This window comes from Paramisgurnus dabryanus, chromosome 14 (genome assembly GCF_030506205.2).
Source record: "Paramisgurnus dabryanus chromosome 14, PD_genome_1.1, whole genome shotgun sequence".
Lineage (NCBI taxonomy): Eukaryota > Metazoa > Chordata > Actinopteri > Cypriniformes > Cobitidae > Paramisgurnus > Paramisgurnus dabryanus.
The window spans coordinates 32,725,206-32,731,205 of NC_133350.1; the positions used below are offsets into that span (position 1 = coordinate 32,725,206).

Consider the following 6,000-nt stretch of genomic DNA (forward strand, 5'->3'; position numbering starts at 1 on the left):
CATGAAAGATAAAAACAAATTATTTAAAGTTGATTGTTAGGGCGCTATGTTCGACTTTGTCATAAACTGACGAAAAATAAAGTTTGGGAGCTGAAAGTCCTAACACAACAGCAGGTAATGTAGCTAGCGTTAGCTAACATGTTAACTAATGTTGGCAAAATAACTCATTAAATTATCTTAGAGAGTAGGTTAACATTCTGGCAATTATATTGATGGTAATCATAACTTTGGTCCAATTTGTGTTCTTGCTTCTAGTTAGTAGATTTAGACCACACTGTAACTAGTTAGCTGTAAGCCTTACCTTTGTGCAGACGTATTTATGCTTCGTAAATGTTCGACACATTTAACTGGATGGGGCAGTCCACACTGTTTTATCCATTGTATGGGGCAGTCCATACTGTTTTATCCATTGTATGCACCGCTCACAAGCGCTGCGGGCGTGAATGTTTGTCGGACGTGCTCGCATAGTAACGGTTGCTGTGATGTGTGATTGGACAATGGCCGTTTTGGGGGAGGGGCCGGCGAAAGGTCAATTAAAAGTCAGTCCTTGAAATTATTTCTACACAGGAAAATCCCCAGTGTTAAATTAACTCTATCAGTGTTAAATCAACACTATTTGGTGTTTATATAATCCACACCAGAATCGGTGTTAAAAAAGACTGGTGTTAAAAATATAACTCTGAATCAGTGTTAAAGTTAATGAGATAATGAAGTGATGATTAAGACATTAATGGTGAACACCTGCTGGTCATTCAAATCAATTACATTTTGGACATTTTCCTGTCTCTAAATTTTTATTTTGATGTCTCGTTTTCTGGAGAAAATACTAAAATAATAAAGAAAGACAATTTATTAAATGCAATAGATGAATACTGTTGGGTGTATGCCTCCAAAAGCTGCCATCTTTCACGTTTGCCTCTCTATCAGCATCTCTGTTTAAAAAATAAAATGATAACTTGCAGATTTATTTTCTAAATGGATAAGTTTAACTTCTAAACAGCTGTCAAAACAAAATACAAGTGCTCAACTATTCCAGCATCCACACGCGTGATTTAGTAGACAAATCTTCTTTCTGACGTGATGTCTCACAAGTCAAATAGACATTTATCACAAAATGTATCACATGAAATCTTAAGTTTGTGTTTGTTATGAGTTCATTTGAAGTCACCATTACTGTGATTAGTGTTTCCTATAGTTAGGCATTTGTCCCTTGACCTTCACTGGTCTAACTCTGCTCTTTTAGCAATAGCAACAATGTTTTAGTAAGATCACTTGTTCATTGCTTCATGAGGAGGGAAGCTCTTCCAGACCTTCTCAGATTGTTTATGTTTATTATAATCTACTCTACAAATCATTGAAACATTTGATCACAATTTAATTATGAAGAAACAGGCATATAAAAAAGCTTTCTCTGCTTTAACAGATGTGTTTTATTAACACACTGCCACAATGAGCAGAAGAAAACTAACACTAAACTTCAAGACCCAAGTACCCAACTAAAGGAAACACTAATCGGCACAATGGTGACTTACTTTATTAACCAGATTTACAGCAGTTCTTTAGAAGTTAAACCTATCATCCATGTAACTCTGCAAGCAAGTTGTAATGTTAGTTTTAAAACAGAGATGATGATAGTGTTCATTAAACTCTAGGCATTTTATCTATTGCATTTAATATTTTGGCTTTCTTCCTCATTTTAGTATTACTTTCTCCAGAAAAAGAGTCAACAAAATAAAATTTTTAAGACGGGAACAATTCCAAAATTTTGTTGATTTGACACGGAATGACCAGCAGGTGTTCACCATTAATGACTCAATAACTTCATTATCTTATTAACTTTAACACTGATTTTGTGTTTTTTTAACACCAATCTTGGTGTGGATTATATAAACACCGAGCAGTGTTAATTTAACACTGGGGATTTTGCTGTGAAACATGTCTGAGGCGATGGATAAGTTCTTTTCAGGCGTTTCCCTTCTGTCAGGCCAAAATTAACGCTTTCTAAAAGATAACGTTTGATTACACCAACAACGGAAACAATTTGATGCACGCTACTACTTACTTACTGGTAATTTAGGAATCGCAAAATGCCCTACGGCAGGGGTTACGGGAAATCTCACAGGATGAGGTAAGGCAATGGACTGCTAATCCATTGTGCTCTACATGCGTGGGTTCAAATCCCATCCTCGTCGTCTGTCGTTGTGATATTGAACTGTATTTAAGACGCAACATTGCCGAGGGTTATGTTGTTTCCTACACCTCTAGGAGTGGTCTGCTACCCAGTAGAGAAAGCAACGTGTCTTCGTTGCACCAGTTTTGAAGTGCTTACAATCCAGTGTGTTTTCAGCCTTTAAAGTCCATGCTATGTGCCAACTGTCTAGAAAATGGTAAAGGGTTGAGCGGATTTTTCCTTTGTTGATGTTTGCTGTAAGAGGAATAGAACAGGAATCATAACAACTGAAAAACCTTAGCGGAATGGTTGAAAACATACGTTGTCTCTAGCACAGTTTTTATAGGTCAGTGCTAGAGCGTTTAAACGCAGATAGGGAGGTCTAACCATTCACTTGGACATTATCAAGACAGCTTTAACTGTGGCGAAGCATAACACATGATGGTTCTTCAATTCTTCAGTCACGTGTCTTCTCATAGGGTGATAGCTCAGTGGTAGAGCATTTGACTGCAGATCAAGAGGTCCCCGGTTCAAATCCGGGTGCCCCCTTTAGCCTGTATGTCCGTAACCTCTTGCGGTAGTTTGCCGCGTTAATATTTCGGACTCAAAGTTCATCATGGATCCTTTTAACGTAGGGTTAGGCAAACGTCGGTCCTGGAGTGCAGCAGCCCTGCAGAGTTTAGCTCCAGCTCCAATAAGGGCCACATGAACAGGCTAACCAAGGTCTAAAGGTCACCTGAGAACCACAGGTGGATGGGGTTTATTCAGGGTTGGAAATAAAATCTGCAGGATTGCTGCACTTCAGGACCGGCGTTGCCTACCCCTGTTCTAATGCTAAAGACGAGCATACACTGTGCCATTTCAGCACAGTCGTGGCTTAATGCCAACGTACACTAAACGAGTAAATACCATGCGACGTGAAGCCAAAGCTCACAAATTTTGTGCTGACACTATACCAGGGGTCGCTGACCGTGCTACTGGTGAGCTTCCGCCCTGCAGATTTTAGCTCCAACCCCAATGAAACTTAGCTGAAGCAGCTTATCAAGGTGTTCAGGGTTGCTTGATAATTACAGACTGGTGTGTTGGAGGTGGGTTGAAACTGAAGTCTGCAGGGCAGTAGCCGACCAGCAGCAGGTTTGGAGATACCTCGTTATTCAGTCAGATCGCAGAGCTGCGACTTGACTGCTCACACTTCACCTCTGAAACAAATCGGAGAGATACCCAAACTAAGAAGTGTGTGGCTGTTTGCCGGTTTCGGTTTGCCATGTTGTTCTTCCGCCATATTGGATTGAACAGAAAACCCTAAAAAAGATTCACAGGTCACCAATTTTGTCAGAACTTTACGAAACTCGACGTACACGATCCTTGGACCAAGCCTCACAAAAGTTACTAGAAGGATTTTTGATTTTCGGAAGCATTTGCCCATCACAGCCCAAAATATACCTGTGGCGTAGTCGCCAAACAGGAAGTAGTTCACATCTCAGGAACTCTTTAACATATCTAAACCAAATTTTTTATATGAACTCGGGACTCCAATGTGAAGATGCCCAAGATAAAAAACATTGCAGTAACATGTCTATATTATGTTATTTTCACTTTAAAATATCCAATTGAACCCTATGTAAATAAGAAAAAATGCATTGCGCCTTCACCACTAGAGGGCAGCCTTTACTTTCAAACGTGCCTTCACACGTGACTAGAAAGAAACTGACTGTGTGATTATTGAAAAACTATATATATTGAGTATTATTTGATACTAAATCCGATAGAATATTAATATTTCTCATATATGTTTGTGCACAAAACTGCAAATGGATGTTATATTCTGAACGCTTGGAGCAACAACCTCGTCGGGAGGATGTGCAGTTTCAGGTAGGAATGATATGATTCAGACATCTGACGTTAAACCCTTTCACCCTTTCTTTTTTAATGATATATGGCATGACAAGTTTAATTCCCTTTTTCATCAATGTAATACTGTAAACTAGGGATGTCCCGATCAGGTTTTTTTGCCCTCGAGTCCGAGTCCAAGTCATTTGATTTTGAGTATCTGCCGATACCGAGTCCCGATCCGATACTTCTATAATACATTAAAAAAAAGAATATAGAAGAGTGAGAAAACAGAACCAGTCCAGGATGTTCCTTATGGCATGCCGCACGCATTGCTGTTTCTGTGTGGAGTCAAAAGAGTCTAACTCTGTGCCAGCGCATAACTACAGATGTGTTAAAAAATAATGAATATATAGTATATATGTTCAGGGGTTAAATTGGGGTTTGTTTTGTGGGGAGGCTCTGTTGGGAGGGAGGGTTCGAGGGGTAACATGTTTAATCCTGATGACAGCAAAGCCACTGGGTGTGTTTCAATGACATTTTGTATCTCTGATAGGATTTTATACGTTTCAGTTTTAAAGCTGTGCCACATGTTGACCCAAACTTTAAAACCTGAACTTTAAATTATGCAAATCTATGAGTCTGACACCCTATATGCATTTGGTGCACATGTCATTATGCACAATTGATCAAACTTTGAATGAAGTTATAAGACTCAACCTCCTTGACTCATTCTAGGCATAAGATAGGCTACCCAAAAAGACGCAATTAACAAGAAAAACAACATACTGATTCAGCAATATATCTTATAAATTAGCCATAGAGATTCCCTAAGATGGTCAGCAGTTAGTTATAAAATACCTATAGTTAGGTCGTGATTCATTTGTATAATCAAAATACATTATTTATTAAACTATACAATCAGTTGTATCCAGAGATGTATAGTAACGAAGTAGAACTACTTCACTACTGTACTTAAGTACTAAAAGACAGTATCTGTACTCTACTGAAGTATTATTTTTTTCTCCTACTTCCACTTTTACTTCAGTACATATTTTCGATGAGTTTAATACTTTTACTCCGATACTTTTTTTATGTGCTGCATCGTTACTCTCGTTATAAAAATTTTACAAATCATTCCAAACCCACATTATCACTGCCGGAGCGGTGACACACATTAGAAACACACACACATCGTGGTCTAAACCAATTGGAGATAGTGAAGGGCGGATCCCTTCCTCCCTCTCACTCACTCACAAATATGAGCTGCGGTTGTGGACAAATGTGAAGCAAAGAGAGAGCCAAAGCAGAGAGAACGAATTTGTGCGCATGAAAGGGCGAGTGTGCGCGAAAGAAGGAAACCTAAATACATTGAAACCCCTTGCACATTTCCCTATTACCATTTATATCGACTAATATTTCATTAATACTGAATTCTGTATCGTTAAATTAATCTGAATATTCCTGTCCTTGTACTGCTGCTACAGCCAAAAGAATTGCGAGACGTCCTTCAGCTTAAACATTTGAAATAATATAAACAATATTATATTCAAACTTTTGACTGTTTTCTTTAATAACTACATTACACAATATTTGTACTTTTACTTTCAGTACTTGAGTAGTATATTTTAAAACAAACTACTTGCAGTACTTAAGTACAAAACATGTTTAATACTTTAGTACTTCCACTTAAGTGCTGTGCCTAAAGAGCACTTCAACTTCTACTCAAGTCACTTTTTTGATAGAGCACTTGTACTTTTACTCAAGTCTGGGTCCCTAGTACTTTATACATCTCTGGTTGTATCCAGTTATCTAGTTAACATTTTGTAATGAGATGAGTGACATGGCTATACATACTTTAATACTTTGTTTCTAGACTTCTACTAAGTTTTTTCGACATGGGCACCATTCTTACCTCTCTTTCTCTCTCTCTCTCTCTCTCATCTCTACAGTAATGTCAAATGATCCTGCGCGAATGCGCGTTCTTGAGGTTCTGAGTG

The 6,000-nt window shown here is 38.3% G+C and overlaps 1 non-coding gene across 1 annotated transcript; it reads left to right on the plus strand.

Annotated features, from left to right (window-relative positions):
- The first annotated feature begins 2,647 nt into the window (after positions 1-2,647).
- trnac-gca (transfer RNA cysteine (anticodon GCA)) lies at positions 2,648-2,719 on the plus strand. The gene has a single exon. It is a non-coding gene; the product is annotated as a tRNA-Cys (tRNA).
- The last annotated feature ends 3,281 nt before the right edge of the window (positions 2,720-6,000 follow it).